This window comes from Camelus ferus, chromosome 21, assembly GCF_009834535.1.
Source record: "Camelus ferus isolate YT-003-E chromosome 21, BCGSAC_Cfer_1.0, whole genome shotgun sequence".
Taxonomy (NCBI): Eukaryota; Metazoa; Chordata; class Mammalia; order Artiodactyla; family Camelidae; genus Camelus; species Camelus ferus.
In genome coordinates, this window is record NC_045716.1 from 26,597,158 (window position 1) to 26,612,098 (window position 14,941).

Consider the following 14,941-nt stretch of genomic DNA (forward strand, 5'->3'; position numbering starts at 1 on the left):
CAGCTGCACCCAGGCCAGCCTCGTCCACCTCAGGGCGTGTCCCCTGCGTAGCTCACCCTCAGTTGTCAGGCTTTTCACAGTGCAGTGCGCGAACCCCCAGCCCTTGCAGAAATGCAGGTCTGTGCTGGAGCCTGAGACTCTGCGTTCCTAACCTGTTCCCAGGGAAGGCCAGCGTGCTGGGCCACGGATGTACTTCGAGAATCACCAAGCTGGGCTGTTTGCACAGCTGCTGCCCACTGGGGATACCTGCAGAATACTGATGCCCCGGGCCCTGCCTTCAGGGATGCTGGGCTTAATTGCGCACATCACCAACTTTTAACGGCACAAGCCCTGGGGTTTTGTCCGCCCGCTTGGTAGATGTTGGGCAGATGTTGGGCGGTTGCAGAGAAGGAAGTGAGTGTTAGGGGGGAGCCACCAGGGTGGTGGAGACAGGAAGGCGTGGGGTTGGTGGCGGGAACCCCACAGCTGGTGGGGGACGTGGCGAGGTCCTGGGGAGATGGAGTGTGTGAAAGTGGGGTGAAAAGAGTAAAGATCTTTAAAACTTAATTGTGGCTGTTAGTTCCATTACAGGTAATATCCTAAAACCCGCTTTAACCCCCGTTTCATCGCCGAGGTGTTTAGCAAACATGTTTGTCCGGGCCTGGGAGCAGCATGTGGCTGATTTGATTTACGTTGTCTGGCTCCAGAGTAAGATGAAGGAAAAGGCCTCATCCCGCCATTGGAATTCCTGGTGCTGCAAAGGGGCAAAGGCAGGACAATGCGGGTGGCACTTCTGTGGGAGCAGTGATGGTACCAGTGGGGACCATCAATCCAGGAAGGCTTCCCGAAAGAGGTAATATTTTAGACGAGCCTTGACAAGCCTCTGTCTGATGGAGGAGGACAGGGCGCTCCAGGCAGACAAAGAAAGAAAGCCAGTGTGTGACTTTGAGCAGACAAAGTGAATTATTCAAATAGTCACATGGCGCTTACAACACAAACACTGCTGTCCCCCTCCCAAGTCAGACCCAAGCTTGGTGACCTGCCAGCACTCATAGGCCTCCTCTCCTTCTGTGGCAACACTGGGAAGCTTTGCATTTCCTCAGAGCCCATAAGGCTCTCACCTTGGGGAGGTGGGGACTGATTTTTTGAAACAGCCAGCGGTGATTGCCAGTGAGCCTGGAATAAATGAGGGGTAGGTGCCATGTGGAGCCAGGCTGAGAGGCGAGTGTCAGGTAACAAGGCTCCTTCTCTTATGTGACCCCAAAACCAAGACCAAGTCTCCATCTGGGGTGGAACCTGCACTCTTCAGATCTTCTGAGTCCTCCTGATGCCACCTCCTGAGAAGGGCTTTCTCATCCCTGTTTGCTTGATGAGGACCGAGGCCCAGAGAGGTTGAGAACTTGCCCGAGGTCACACAGCCAAGAGGCATTGGACTAAATTCCAAATCCCCTACAGTAGGCAGAGGTCCCTGTAGGTCAGCCCATGCTGTCTTTGTCCCTTCTGGGATACGGAAACCTCCACTTTCTTTTCAGCTGTCAGGTGAGGCCTCTGTCTAACACCGGCAGTGGGGGAGTTCAGGAGATTGGCACTCATCATTTATTGCTGTTGTTGGATAGCATTTTCTGAACGCCAGGCCAGGGTCAGTTGTTGTTTTTCTCAATGCTTTACAAGGATTGTCTCATCCAGTTCCTCACCCCATCCTGGGAGGTAGAGACCAATACTGTTCCCAGGATACAGAAGGGGCAGTTGAGGCCCAGAGAGGGCAAGTAACATGCCCAAGGCCACACAGCTAGGAAGTGATAAGCCAAGATTCAAACCTGGCAGCCCGACCCACTGGGGCACATCTAATGACCAGGGCTCAAAGGACCTCACAGGGCGTCCCAGCACCTACTTCCCCTTCTGGAGTGTGTCAGGCAGGGAGAGCAGAATTTTTGCTGTCAGGCCCTCAAAACCTTGCTTGAAGCTTCTTTGGAGTCTGTTCCTGGCCCTCGGAGACTCCTGGCCTCTCTGAAGCCCCCATGCAAAACAAAGCAAGTGGTGTGGGAGGGGCACTGGGAGGGAGCCCAGGCCCCCACTGCTCCGCTCCGCTGCCCAGCTGGCCCTGCTGGCCCTGCAAGACGAGCTGTGACAGCTGCTGAGGGATTTGCATGGGTAAGGGCTGGAGAGGTTTAGGGGTGCTGAGCAAGTCCCCCCTGGGGTCCTCATCCACCAGATACCCCCTTTCCACAGACATGGGTAAAGCTCAGAGTGGCTCATTTCTGCTTCCCAAAGGGGCCCTCTTCAGGAGGGGCCCTGAGCCAGCCCCCTATTCATTTCGGTTCCAAGTCCTCACGTGGCAATAACAACTGTGCCTCTGAACATTCAAGCCTGAAGCCAGCCTGGGCCCCAGGGCTCCTATCAGACTGGCCTCAGCACCCCCACAGCCTCTCACGGAGGGAGCGCAGCGCAGGGTGGCAGTGGGTCAGTGGGCAGGGGGATGTGAAATGGCGCCTTTCTTGGCCTATCTTCCCACCACGTGGGCCCAGGGGCTGGCACACAGCCATGCCAGTGCTGGCCAAACCATAGGACCTTGAGTGCTTAGTGTGACCCAGGATCACCTAGTGCCCTTGCCAGACTGGTCTGGTAGCTGCGTGCTGCACCCAGGCCCAGGAGGTGAGGGTCAGGCCACTGGGTCCCTGGGGCTAAATTTAGCTGTTCTGCACCTCGGCTTCCACATCTGTAAAATGGGAGGGTTACATGGTACTTATGAAAGCACAGAACACTTGACTGATGCCGTTATAAGGCTAATGCTGATGTGGTGGATGGTTACCAAGGGCTGAGTTAGGTGCTGGACACTGTGGGCTGGTCAGAGAGGGCAGCTGACATCCGTCAGGGGCTTCCCGGGGTAGTGACGTGGCATTTAGACTTACAGGTCCAGGCGGCAGGGGACGTTGGCTTCTGGCCTGATTTGATTACAACTCTGAAAACTGAGTGAGAAGGGAAACCACTTGGCTTCCCAGGCTCAGCGTCCCACGCCTGGGTCCGGGCCAGCCAGGCCAGAACCATGCCTGGGGGGCTGGCTTGTTCTCAGGGCTGAGATAGGGGATGTTTGGAGAGAAAGAGGCGAGTGGAGACCCCGGGGGCCTAGATGGGCAGAGGCTGTTTGTGGGCGAAGAGCCCTGGTACCCAGGGAGGAACCGAGGGCGATGGAGGTTCGGGCCTCGTTGCCAAGTGGGGAGCCCTGAAGGTTTGGGGTGAGGGGCACCTCCAAGCCAGGGCCTGCTTGGTCTCCTCGGGCTGGGGGGGGTGGGTCACCATCAGAAGCTGTCCAGGTCTTTGGAGTGGGGAGGGATGGCACCCCCGGGGCTGTGAAGGGAACAGAGACCACCTGCTCACAGCCAGGACCTCCCTCCCCTCCGAGAGAGGCTGAGGTCCTGTGGCCCCAGGGCAGGCTGCCAAGACTCTCCATCCAGCCAAGATTTTTGCTGACTCAGCTGACCACCTGCCTGCTCTTCTTCCCTTTGCTAGAGTTTCTTCTTCCTCGTGTGTGTCATCTCAGGTGAAGGTGGAGAGGAGGTGTTTGGGGACAGGGCCAGTAGCGGGGACCTGGTGTGCAAAACCGCTGGATATAGGACTGAGGCCGGTCTGGGGTCCGGGCTGACCCTGTGGGGAAGTTAGAGGATTCCTGTCCCTCCCAAAAGTGCCATGTGGGTTTTCCTTGATGCAGAGGGGAAGTGGTTTGGATACCCGTTATTGGACAGTTAAGTCCTTCAAGAGGAAAGGCCGTCTTCATGTCACACCTGAGGATACCTGTCCTACCCTTGGGCCCAGCCCCAGCCTCTTTAGCTGGCCCAGCTTGTCCCCTTGCTGTCCTCTGACCACTCAGCCTTATCCACGTCGCTCCTCTTGCCTTGCCATTCTACCAGGAACACTCTGGCCTTCAGGGATCCTCCCCACCCCAGGCTTCAGCACCACCTCAGTCTGTGCCGTTCCATCAGGTGCTGATCATGTGCTGCCTCACATCATTAACTGAAATGTGAGTCTCTTTCCCGCACCTAGATGCTAGGCCTCTAGAGATCAGGTAACGTGCCTTAAACCCTCTGTCACTCATGTGGCTTTCTGTTCATAATTCCAGGGCTCCCATGTGCAGTTGTGCAGGTTCCACACTGCACAAGGACACCAATTGAAAATCTAGCCTATGCACCACATACCAAACTACATGTCTTGGAGCAAGAGCACATTTTTTTTTTTCTAATGTAAACCTTTAATATACACCTTGCTCCTCTTTTTGAAATAATCTGTGATGTTAACAACTCTGCAAAAGCCTTTTCGGGGTCAAGAGGGACACGAAGAGGATAGGAGGCAGCCACCTCACACCCTGTCTGTTAGTTTCTGAGTTACTTTGTGTTCTGACCAGATGACAGTCAGGGACCACTCCTGTACTTCTTTGCCCCTGCTGCAGCCACCGCCAGCTGGCACAGTTCCCCGAGAGTGGGCAGCCTGGCAGTGTCTGCTTAGTGCTCTGGGGCAGAGGAACCAGGAGGCATTTCTTCACCGTTACAGCCAAATCAGCAAACTCAGAGCAGGGCCGCCAGCCCCAAACAACCCCAGGAACAACAGCAGACCCTTCTATGGCATGGCTTGTCTACATAGGGTCTGGGGCGTGGGTGAGAGGCCGGGGTTGGGGGACGGGGGCGCTGTCCCTCCCCAACCCCTGGGCAGCACGCCCAGCACAGTGGCCACTTTGCAGAAGAGTGCCTTTGTGTCTGTCTGGCTCTTGGTGTATTTTTTCCTTCCTGAGGCAGTCAAGCGGCATTTTCCTGATTCTTCCCTTCCAAAAGGCCTGCTGCAGCCCTTGGAGAGGCTGCCGTGCCTCCCGCCCCCTCCCCGGCCCCCACGTGCCCTGGCGTCCTGGGGCGCGGCGTGGAAGGCAGACGTGCCCACGGGGCTCAGGGCCATGGCGCGGGCACAGTGTGTGGCCTCTGCCCAGCAGGCCGACCAGGCCTCATCCCAACCCTTCTTCCTCTGCCAGCCCCAGCTGCTGACCAAGCTCCTGACCCCGGGGAGACCATCCCCACACTGTCCTCACCATACAGAAGGCTGGGGGTGCAAGGCAGGGATGGCACAGCCCTCTAGTAGCAAGAGGCTACCCGCCTCCAGGCCTCTCTGTGGGGTCGTTAAACTCCTGGCTGGCTCTGCCCTCCTCCCCTTCCCAGCACAGAACAGTATGCTTGTCACTCTACCCACAAAGGGCCCTTATTTCCCTCCGTCTTTTATTAGATCTGGCTTTGGGTTGACTGGGTCAGGCTATGGGGACTTAGACAGAAATAGGGAAGCCCTGCCCTTGACCCCTCAGGCAGAGAGGTAAACAGAATAATCACCCTCAACCTGGGAGGTGCCAGCATCCCACACCAGTGGCTGTTTGCTGTGCATCTTTGGGTGAATTACTTAACCTCTCTGGGCTTTGACTTCTCATCTATAAAATGGGGGTAATCATAGATATTACTTCTTCTGTGAAGAATAATTTTGTAGTGTGTGCATCTGCAGATTAATTTGTTGTATTTTTAACATTTTGATCAGCTTTATTGAGATATAATTTATATATACTAAAACCCATGAGTTTCAGGTATCTAATTCAGTGAGTTTTGACGAATGTTTGCAGTCATGGAACCGCCACCACAATCATTACGCAGAATGTCTCCATCACTCCAGAAAGTTCTGTGTGCCCTTTGGTCATCAGGTGAGCCCCGTCTCCCTGCCCTACCCCTGGCGGCCACAGGTCTGTTTGCCTTGATTAGCTGGTCCTTCCCTGCTAGCTGCTGGGCGGGTGCTAGGCCTGCAGTAGTGTCCTGGGGCCAGCATAACTAATGCCCACAAACTTGGCGGCTTAAACCAACAGAGGTGTATCCTCTCAAGTACCAGAGGCCAGAGGTCTGAGGTCAAGGTGTTAGCAGGGCTGGTTCCTTCTGGAGGCTCAGCGGGAGAATCTGTCCATGCCTCTCTCCCACGTCTGCTGGCTGCCAGCCATCCTCAGTGTTCCTGGGTTTATAACTGTATCACTCCCATCCCTGCCGCCCTTGTCACAGGCCTTGTCTGTGTCTTCACATGTCCTTCTTATAGGGATACCATCACTGGATTTTAGGCCCACCCAAACCCAATATGACCTCATCTTAACTAATTACATCTGCAAAGAACTATTTCCAAGTAAGGTTGAGTTCTTTTTTCCCCCTCTTAATGGAGGCACTGGGGCTTGAACCCCGGACCTCGTGCACACCAAGCACGTGCTTTACCACTGAGCTATACCCCCAACCCCCGTGGTCACATTCTGAGTTTCTGGGTGGACATGAATTTTAGGGGGACACTATCTAACCCAGGACAGCACCTCTCTGCTTCAGTTTGCCCATCAGTACAGTGGGGATGATGGCACTAACGCCTCTTCCCAGGCTATTGATTAAATGAAATAACAGAGGGAAAACCCCAGAGCATGGCCTGGCTGCCAGCATCAGCCGATTCAGTTGCCTGTTCCTGCCGGCATCTCTCCAGCAGCAGCGGGAATGCCCTGTGTCCTCTCCACCCCAGAGCAACCCTCTGTCAAAGTTTGAAAGTTCAGACTTTCAGGACAGGTGGCTGTAACCAGAGACCTCCTATGGCTTAGCTTGGCCTGATTCTAAGCTCTGGATAAATGGTTTCCGGCAGTCTGTGCCCTTCAGAGCCGGCCTTTAGGGTTTGGGGTTTATTCTCAGGGTCGTGTAGATCTGGCTGCTCCTTTCCCCAGCTGCGTGGCATTCCATGATGACGTTCATTGGTTCGTGTTCTGCCGAGGACAGGGCATTGGCTCCTTCACCTCCTGTTACAGATGCTGCCTGGTGCCCGTTTTTTAACCTGTGCTTACAAGGGGGCGTTTCTAAGGGTTTGCAGCTAAATTTCAGGCTGAAGTGCTGAGGTCACCTTTCGCTTTTCTGGACGATTCAGATGCCGCTGGTTTGTGGGAGGGTTCTCCGAGGTCAAGAGCCTTGATCCATTCAGCCAGATGCCTCCTCCCCTAACCCGATATGCCCAAGAAGAAACTTTTTGTCTTTAGCCCTCTGCAGCCTGCAAGGCTTTAGCCCTCTCCAGCCTGCAAGGGCGCCGCCCGGCCAGGCCCCTCCCTGGAGTGTCCTGCTGCCCTGTCACTCACCTCACCCCACCTCAATCCCACCGCCAGCCTGCTGGGATGATTCTAGAATGTTTCTGACTCCATCTTCCTCTCCCCACCTCCACGCAGCTGTGGTTTTGACTACATCTGCTGAGGGCTTCATGGGAGACAGCCAAATCTTAGCTAAAACACTTGCAGGCAAGACGTCACCTGAGATTGTCTGTTATTTCCAGCCAGGCAGGAGGGTTCCCACCCCAAACAGATGGTTCTCTGGGTGGTGGGACGTGAGCAGCAGCCCCCAGGGAGTTCTGGGGGTGCAGCGTCCCCCCTGCAGGTGGGCAGGCAGGTAGACCTGGCCCCTGCATTTTCACCTGGTTGCTGTCAAGGCGGGGGAGGGAGGGTGAGTGGTTCCACCTGCCTGAGTGTCCCTGACTTGGGCTGCCGGATCCTGGGGTGCAGATGGGTGGGCGGGAGCTTCTCTCCGATGTCTGTGGAGGTGCTGTCACTGTAGGTCCCAGGCAAGGGCTCCCGGAACTTGGCAAGGTCCTCCTGGTTTCCCCTCTTCATGGATATGAAAAGGGGTGGGAGGGAGGGTAGAGCTCAGTGGTAGAGTGCGTGCTTAGCATGCACGATGTCCTGGGTTCAATCCCCAGCACCTCCATTATAAATAAATAAATGAATCTAATTAACTTCCCCTCCAAAAAACACAAAAAGAAAAAAGAAGAGGGGTGAAGAGGTACCCAGGTCCACACGACAGGCCCATGGTCCCTTAAGCCAAGGACGAGGAATCCCTCTCCACCCCCCGCATTTTCTCTGTCTGAATGGGTTTCACGGAGTGCTTTTTCGTGCCCCTGATGAACAGCTGCTTCTCAGAAGTATGAGAAGAAAGAGTGTCCTGGTCTGGAAGAGGGTTATGGTCTGATCGTGATATTGGTGCCGAGCTGGTCCTCAGTGATGACCCCTCACCTGCCGGGCTGGACTCGCTGCTCCCGTGGGCCTGAGGGGCTCCTGGAGGCAGGACAGATGTTCTTGATGCACCAGAGGGCCCAGCTCTGTGCCCAGAGGGTGGGCTGGTGTGTCTAAGATGCAAGGCTGGCCCTGGGAGCCCCCAGTCGGGGTGGGATATGGCCCCGGTGGTCCTAGGAGATGATGCTGTGGGGGTGGGGGCTTCAGTTGTACTGCTAGGTTTGGTTTGGGTGGGATTTGGGTGGGTGGCTGCACAGTGGGCTCTGGGCATGGGGAGGGGACACTGAGATTTCAGCAGCAGGCCCTTATGGAGGGGAGCAGGGGGAAATGTAAGTCGAGGCCCTGTCGGAAATTTCCTGGTGGAGTTGATTCTGTGGACAGCAGGCGGCAGTGATGACTTTTGACAGGAAGTGACACCAGGAGAACTCTTCCCATAGACATGTATTAGTCCCCTGCCAGGGGCCAGCACAGGGCTGGCGTTTAGCAGGCAGCCTTCACATCTTCTCTGCCCTCCACCTGCAGACTTGCCAGGATGCAGAGGGAGGAATGGCCCTCACGCCGGCTGAGCGGCTGTGGCGTGGCAGAGTGTGGACCTGGATGACCAATACCAGGGCTGTGCGTGACTTGGTCCCTGCATGCCCCACCGGGAAGCCATGTGGGAAGAGGGGTTTCCTTGCAGGACCCCGCCTTGTGCTCAGATGACCAGCAACTCCGTTCTATCTCAGCCACTCGAGGAGAGACTGTGTCAGGTCACACAGTCACAGGTTCTGGGGATTCAGGGGACTCATCTTTGCGGGACCTTATTCTGACCACCATACCCTGGATGACCAGTTAGTTGGGCAGGTAGGGGCCAACAAGGAGGGACAGGAAAGAAACTAGAGCCCAGGGACCCAGGGACCCCCCCCCCCCCCGAGAAGAGGGAGGGGGCCAGCTGCAGCCCTGCCACAAGGAGCCGAGGGGACATGGCTAAGGACGGCCTGGGGTGGTGAGGGAGGGTGGGTGAGGTGGAGACCCACCCCTGGGCGAGCATGTTTCCATTTCTCAAGGTCAGTTGGCCCAAAGGGAATCTCTGTTTGCCACACTTAGCAGCCAGCCTGGGTGATGTGCCCCCTCTGTGGATGGAGGACCCCAAAGCTCCAGGCAGGTGCTTTGTTAGGGGCTTCTTTCCGTGTTGCCCTTGGGGTCTGGAACGCCCTCTTTGGCTGGTCAACATCCTTGGTCCCTGAGATGGGCCTCTGGGAGGGACATCTCTTTGTCTAGCCCTGATGAAGGAGACCACATAATATTTTAAAATAATTAAGTGGATTGGAGCCATGTTAATGTCATGGGCAGGGCGCGGACTTGGTGGTGGATAGGCTAGAACTCACTGCAGTGGCTCAGGGGAGTCAGGTCTTTATGCACCTGGTGTCGGAGAATTTTCCTTCTTGGCCAGCAAAGTCAGTCCTGCCAACCACCTGTGGTTGTGGGCACACCTCCATCTGTCTGTCTGTCTTCCTGACATTCCGCAGACCTGTATCTCAGCCCGCCATGGGGCATGGCCTTCTCGTCAGCAAGTTTGTCCAGTGAACGTGGTTCCAATCAAACCTCGTACGGTTTTACATGTACCTTCTCATCTTCAGGGAGGAAGACGCACTGGGGTTGACCTGGAAAGTCTAGGAAATACACTGGTCCAACAGGGCCTTGTTAATGGTTTGGTGCAGAGGCTGGCATGGCAGAATTCTTGTGTCTGTTTGAGAATCCGCCAGTCTTAGGACAGCGCGTGGCAGAGCTGGGGACGGGACCAGGCCTCTGGGTCCTGGGCTGCCTTCCTGTGTGCCTCCGTCCAGCCAGCCCTCACCTGGCTTCAGGGAAAGCCGGGGCAGGTCCACACCCACTTCCCCCCTGCAAACAGTTGAGGCCTGAGGCTACAGGGGGCGTGTCCAAGAGCTGGCCTGCCTCTAGGCATCCAGCAAGCTCGACTTGCTCTTAGGGTTCAAGTGCAGCGCATTTCTGCCTGAGGCCTCTGCCCTACCCCTTCTTCTGCAGAAATTAAAATGGCTTTCACTGTAGACTGAGCAATTACATTTTTTATTGTGTTAGAATATAGATAATGTAAGCTTTGCCGTTTTAATCGTTAAGTGTACAATTCAGTGGCATTAAGTGCGTTCACTGCGTTGTACCACTCTCACCACCATCTATATCCAAAACTTTCCATCTTTCCAGTAGAAGCGCTGTCCCCATTCAGCAATAACTTCCCGTACCCTTCCAGCAGCTCCTGGTAATGCTGGTCTCCTTCCTGTCTGTGAACCTGCCTGGTCCAGATGTGCCCTATAAATAGAATCAGACAACATCTGACCGTTTGGCCCAGCCTTGTTCGCTCAGCAGGACGTTTTCCAGGTTCATCTGTGCTGGAGCCTGTGTCTGTGCGCCATTCCTTTTTGGGGCTGAGTACTATTCAGAGCGATTATATTTTATTCACCCACTCATCTGTTAAGGATGACTTTTCTGAGCCGTCACTGTGTGCCTGGCACCTACCTCAGTTCTCCCAACAGCCCTGCGATCTAGGCCCCAGCCTCACCCCAGATTGTGGATGGGACTTAATACAGGTGAGCAGTTCGGCCTCGACCACCCACCTTGCACATGTGTGGCTGAGCTGGGACACCCAAGGGTGGTTGCCCATCACACCCATACCATAAGCCCCCCAGCCGGCCTGCCTCCTGGAGTTTGAGGGTGCGGTGGGGCTGGAGGAGGGGGAGACACCGGCAGAGTTGCAGCTGGGCAGCTGGTCCCGTGAGCTGGTGTTGCAGGACTAACTCTGCTCTCTGGCCCCCTTGAGTGCAGATGGGACCTTGTCTAGCTGCCCTCCCCCCAGGGCTCCGTCTTCCTGCCTCCTCCCATCGCTCGGAATTCCTGCAGTTCCAGCTGCCTGCTCTCTGAAGTGGCACAAACCTTCCCAAAGCCACAGGGCCTGGCTGGGACCCCCCCTTCCCTCTCACCTCACATGGCGCCAAGCCCGCTACAGGAATGTTGATGGTTAAACCTCCCAAGTCGAGACCGTGTTGATTTTATGGCCGTGTGGGCCCAGCAGAGTGGTGCCCTCTGTGAATGTTTGCTAATAACCCAGGCAGCTGGCAGAAGCAGCCTTCACTTGGGGGGATGTGTGGAATTCCTGAGAGCAATTGGAGAAGCCCCCAGAATGGGGAGGCCCCTGGGAGGCGGGTTCTAGGGGTGATGAGTGGTTTCCAGAAAACACAATCTCCTCCTAAAAATCTGTCCCCCTAACACAGATTCTTTCTGTCCTCACCTGTACAAGCCACCCTTCAGCAGGGCCTGGGATGGGAGCGATTCGGTTTATCCCGAGCTGCCCTAAATGGGCAGCGGAAAGAAAGTTCACCCAAGTAACGTCGTGGGGCCGATGACCGGCCTCTCTGTTTTGTGCATCCTCGCTGGGGACGCTGCTTCCTGACGCTCATCTGCCTCTCGTCGCCAGCTCTGCTGCTCTCTGTGTCTCATCTCTGTGCTGTTGAAGCCCGGCCCCGCCTCCCTGGGTCCTCTCCCAGGGTAGGGCGGAGGGGTCCCCCTGCAGGCAGCAGCCCCAGTGTGGACCCACCCTCCTTCTACCTGGTTCAGAGGCCCTGGGCGTCAGACCCTGCTGTTTGTCTCATGAAACCAACACAACCTACGACCTTGTCCCCCTCCAGCCTACACACCTCCAGGCCCCAAGAGTCCAGCCCTGCCCGGGAGGGAAGCCAGGTGCAGGCCAGCCTGAGCAGCTGGGGGAGGGAGCAAGCCACTCTGGGTTCTGTGACCCAGGAATACAGCTCTGCCTCCTTGGTGGGTGGAAACACTCACACAGCAGCAGAACTCTCCAGGCAGACACCCTCCCCGGACCTCCCCGCCCGGCTGAGCTGCTGAACAGCCCTCTGAACAGCCATTAATGACTGCCCCAGATCTCCAAATCCTCCACTTCCAATTTCCCGTCGCAGAATGTCACCTGGGGGAGGAGACACAGCCCAGGAAGGGAGAGAGGAAATAAAAGGGAGAGAGAGAGAACTCGAACGCACACTCTAATCTTCGCTCGGCGCCTCAGCGTTCAGGAGCCCCAATTAATCATTATTAATTTAATCCAGGATGACTCAGAGTCGTCCTGACAAGAGATCAGTCACGATTTATCCCACCTGCTAAGGGACGACCTTATCAGAATTCGATGAATTTGTCATTGCGTTGAGCAAGGACCCTAATGAATCTCTTGTCTGCTCAGTTTACTGAATGACCATCGGCCGCCTGTGACTCACGGCCTCCCCACCCCCATGGTGCTGCTGTCAGGGCTTTTCTTGGACAGCATTATGGGGGTTAGCTGGGCTCAGGCACGAGGACCCAGCCTTTTCCCTTCTCTGGCATCAAATGAGAGGTCATAATTTTCTGCTCTGATGCTGGCAGTTCTCACATGCATTGTGCATCAGAGTCACTGGGGGTGCTGGCCTGAGATGTGGGTTACAGGGCCTCCCCCAAGCTTCTGATTCATAAGGCATTGGCTGGGGCCCAGGAATCTGCATTTTAACAGGCACTCCTGGTAATTCAGATGCAGAAGGCCCATATGGCTCTCCCTAAGAGCGCTGTGAATTCCTTGAGGTAGGATCTTGGCCTTAGCCATTGTTGAAGTTCCGTGTATTAGGCGGCGGAGGGGGGAGTGATGCTAGCTGCTGTAACAAATAGCCCCCAGTTGTCAACGGTTAATGCAGTAAAAGCTTATGTGCATTTACATCATAGTTGGATAAGGTATTCCTAAGGTCTTCCGTGAGATGGTTCAGGGGCCCAGGCACTGCTGTCTCTTGGGACCTTGGCACCCCCACTGCTAGCCCAGAGTGGCAAGGGGTGGAAAATATTGTCTAGCTGTGTGTCCAGAGCTGTGAATCAGATTTGGTGAGTATTGGCCAGTCTCTGCCTCATCCAAGGCCTGGCGGGGTTCTCAGCACATGCGTGACATTTAGGTGAGGTGGCCGAGTGACTGGAGGCTTGCCATGTGGTGGTCACTCAGATTTAGCTCGTTTCTGGGGCTCCAGGACATGCCTTAGCCATGGTCATGCTAAGATCAGGAGCACCCAGAAAGTGGGTGCTTTGGGTTTCAGGCTTGTGCTTCAGTGCTGAGTCACAGTCAGTTGTTCCCAGAATAGAAGCCCATCCTGGTGTCACCGCTCACCTGCGGCCAGTGGCTGGGGGCTGCACATCTCTTCCTGCAGGAGACCTCCCTGTCACCAGAGGGCGCTGAATGCCCCATCCTCTGAACTAGAACTAGGACTAGCACTTGTGGTATTCCTAGTAACTGGCCCTTATTGAGCGCTTGCTGTATGCCAGGGGTTCTTCCTGGGCTCATTCATTTGACCCTCACAACAAGCCCTGGGCAGCAGCTCCCATTGAGGCCCAGAGAGGTGAAGCAGCCTGCCCAAGGTCACATAGCTCACAAGCTGCAGACTAGGTGACAGATACGATAGCCAGGAGCAGGGCTGTGAAGCCAGGCCACCCAGGTTCACAGCCGACACGGCCTCCTGTGCTCTGGGGGGCCTGCGAAAAGTGACTTTAACCTGGCCCTGCCTCAGTTTCCCGGTGAGTAAAATGAGGGTGAAAACAGGCTGCACCCCACAGGACGGCTGTGAGAATGACAGGGGAGAACGTGTGTGCATTGCCCGGCAAGCATGCGAGTGCGGTGAGCACAGCCCTGAGGCTGCCGCAGCTCCTGCTTTCTCGGGCGGGGTCTTCAGTCCCGAGGCCCCAGGGCGCTGTGCCCTGTGCTTCTCCACGCACTCCTCGGGCTCACCAGGCACACTAACTGCCTGACCACAGGAAGTGTCTGCTTCCCTGCTCCAGGCGAAGACAGCGACTCAGACAAGGAGAACAGGACCAGGAGAGGTCCTGGGTGGAGAAGATTCTAGGAGAGAGGACTAGACAGGAGGAGATGACAGAAAGTGCCTCCGGGGTGACTGTCCAAGCTCTGTGTCCTTTCTGCACCTGACACCCCAAATCATGGACTTTCTGAGCACAGAGGGACCTGGAGACAGCCTTCCTGTTTCATGATGGGGAAACTGAGTCCCAGGAGGAGGAAGGGACCAGTCATTCTGCTGTTTTGTGTGGAGCTTAGAGTAGCCCCGTGGTTAGCAGAGGTTAGGCACTCAGCAGGGTGGAGGCCCCTCTTTCTGGAGGCCACCGGGCATCTTCCATGCCAGGAGGAGCCCCAGACTGTGTCTTCAGAAAGGAAAGGGAAAGAGGGCTTTGGGGGTGCCACTGTGGGCAACCACCAAGGTGGGGGTCCTCTGTCTCGAGTCCATCAGACCCGGTGTGAAAAATGGCCCCTGGCCACTGGGCTGTGACATTCCCAGCAAATATAAGCCACGCTCACAGACGACAGACAGGGTACAGAGGGCACCTGTGGCCTTGCTGGCAACAGGCAGCCTCAAGCCACTCTACAGCCCTGGGGGGCTGAATGTCTCCTCTTCCACCAGTATCATGGCTGCTGCTCCTTTGCCAGAGGCAACTCTAGCCTTCTAGAAAAAATTAAGATCCCCTAACACCAAACAGCCCTACTTTAGGACAAGACCCAGCCCCGAGCAGGACCCACTTCCTTAAAGCCCGCTTAGGGCTATGCTGCGCAACCCAAGTCCTCTTGGAAACCTGTCCCTCTGCGGCCCATCAGGTGCTGCAGGTGCATCCCAGTGGTGGTGGCGGGGTGGGCCCTGCCCTAGCAAAGCTGCTCCCTGGGGGTCCCAGATTCTCCCCACCCAGCGTGGGCTCGGGGGCCATGGTCATCGACTCCACCTGCAAATTACAACCACCCATGGAGCTTTAAACAAAATGCTGGTGCCTGGGCCTCCCCACGTTACCCCAGACCAACTAAACCAATCTCTGATG

General features: G+C 55.9%; 1 protein-coding gene and 1 non-coding gene across 3 annotated transcripts in view; one reads left to right on the forward strand and one right to left on the reverse strand.

Moving 5' to 3' along the window:
* Nucleotides 1-14,941, forward strand: part of LOC116658770 — a 223,236-nt gene that overhangs the window by 95,283 nt on the left and 113,012 nt on the right. The gene's annotated exons all lie outside the window — the stretch shown is intronic.
* On the reverse strand, nt 6,194-6,265 carry TRNAT-GGU. The gene has a single exon. It is a non-coding gene; the product is annotated as a tRNA-Thr (tRNA).